We start from the raw sequence: 2713 nt of genomic DNA on the forward strand, positions 1-2713 counted from the left end.
TTTTTCCAACCTAAAACCCTTAAGGATGCAATATTGTGAGCTACTTTGGTTGAGATGAGTGTGACTTTGGGTCAAGGTGGCCTATCAAGTGTTCAAGCTAGAGGATTATCTTATTCAGGAGCATCTAGGGACAACTAGTCTCAAGGAGTTGGAAGTTTTAGGAATCCTCCTAACTTCTCTAATGGTAATCAAGAGAAGCAATAAAGAAAGTTCTTCCATGGTAACAATGGTGGTTCATAGTTAGGGAACTATCACAATTGGCAGCATAATATGCACAATAGGTTGGATCAAGCTCCTTAGGATCATGACAAGGATGCTAGTGCTGGTAGTTTTCATTAGTTGTGAGCACTTGGAGCTAAGGGTGGCTTTAGTGGGGATTGCTAGTCTTATGGACAACATGGTCATAATGTGATCAATTGCCCCAAGCGTGTACCTCAGTTCTCAACTTAGAGTAAGCCTAATTTTAGGGGGGTTGGATGTAATGCCCACTCGATGTTTTCTTTTATGTTCTGATTGCCAAATTTTTTTAAGCTAATTTTATGTATTGATTAATTTTAGAGATACTAGATTTATAGTTTTATGATATCATTTCATGACTTGAATTAATGATATATCAGTGATGATTACTTGATTGACTATATTTCATGTGTTGTTTAATGATTGTGGTTACTAGTGCATTAATGATGTTTTAATGATTCATAATTAATAAATGAGATTTCTTTCATAGTGATGTGAGATGATGTTGATGACTATTTCATATTCATAATGATGCATTGTTATACACGAGTATTCGATATTTGACATGTGATTATTATGATACTTACCCCATACTTGCATGTGTATAGTATACGTGTTTATTTTATCTTTTTGTCTAATGTGTTTGATGTGGTTAAGGGATGGAGTCATAGTCATAGTCAGGATATACACAATGTACCACTCTTTGCCATTGCTTGTTTAGTTTAGATATATTTATATGCATGTACATGCTCGTCTTTTATGCAGAATGTTGGTATCGGGCATTGACTTCCCTGAATTGCCAGGATGAGCGTGCCCTATCAAATAACTCAATGGAAAGAATGGAGAGATAATGTTCAGGTCCAATCCTAGCCATAGCCTAATTACTTGTCTTGAGAAGGAGGGCTTAAACCTGTGAGTTTATCTTTGTCTGTTTTGTTTGATTTTGAGCTTTGGTATGTTTTGGTAATGTTGCTTTTATGTAGATTTAGCTATGTGATTTATTTGGTAAATGATTTAATCATAATATTTTGGATAATATTGAGAATTATCAAATATTATTTGATTAAAAAGAAATTATTAAATCATGAGAATATTTAATTAATTAAAAACTAATTAAATATGTATTTCAGCTTAAAATATATAATTTAAAAGTCTAATTTAAGAAGTTGGACAAAAGAATTTAAAAATTTAAAAAATTAAAGATTTAATATTGCTTTATTATAATTTTTTTTTAATAATAATTAAATTAGAGTTGCATTTAAATAATGAGCTTTGATTATTATTATTAAATTAAATAATAAACTATGCTTTAATTAGTGCTTGCATTAATTAATAAACTGGAGGAAAAGAAAATATAAAAGAATATTTTAATTAAAAAGTTCTCTAAGTGTGCATGAAAGGAGTAAATAACAAAAGTTTATTTTAACGAGAGATCTTTGCATGTTCAAAAACTAGAAACCCTAGGTAGAGTTAAACTATTTATTAAGAGATTCAAGCTCATTTCTACACACACAGGTTTTGGGAAGCAAAATTTGGAATTGGATAAAAAAAATTATTGAAAGTTTTAGGGGGTCAATATTTGTATGCATTCACAGATTGTCTTAAATTTTAGCTGTGGTTTTGAATTAGGCTTTGAAAACTTATTGTATAATTTTATTGAAAGATCTGTCTACTTCATGTCTTCTTGGGTGTTTGCATATTGCTTATTAATTTACTTTATAATTGTTGAATAAAGAATTATGTTGTAGATTTTGAAAAAAGAAAATTTATTAATCAAGTAAACTTGACTAAGGAAAATTATGGAAAATTGTAGAAAATTGTTATGATTGTATTATTTTAAAACCCTTTTAGATAATATAGGGAATTCTTGATTATGAAAATAATAAATTGAACAGTTAGGGTTTCAACTTTAAATTTCTCATTAGATCCATGAGATTACCATAAAATTTTTAAATATGGATAAATATCATTCTTATATCTAAAATAATTTAATCGCAAAATTTATTGGAAAAAGAAAAAGATTTATTTAGAAGAAAGCATGTTTTAACTAAACTTATGCATGCATGTGAAAACAATTATGCTAAAAATAGAAGCTAAGTATAGTATGGTTACATTAATGCAAAAACAATTATGCTAAAAATAGAAGCTAAGTATAGTATGGTTACATGCATGTGAAAACAAATATACTAAAAATAGAAACTAAGTATCGTATGGTTACATGCATGTGAAAGAAAATTATGCTAAAAATAGAAAGCTAAGTATAGTAGGGTTACATGCATGTGAAAACAAATATGTTAAAAATATAAAACTAAGTATAGTATGGTTGCATGATTTGAAAGATCAAAGACATGCAAAAATAGTAATTGCATGTGTATTTTTCTTTTATATAGTTTAATTTTTAGATTTGTTTATTTAAAATAATAATAATAATAATTTATTAATTTCTAAAATGAAATAAATATTATCCATTTAGTTA

This window comes from Cupressus sempervirens, chromosome 11 (genome assembly GCF_028749045.1).
Source record: "Cupressus sempervirens isolate cs-2001-9-10 chromosome 11, ASM2874904v1, whole genome shotgun sequence".
Lineage (NCBI taxonomy): Eukaryota > Viridiplantae > Streptophyta > Pinopsida > Cupressales > Cupressaceae > Cupressus > Cupressus sempervirens.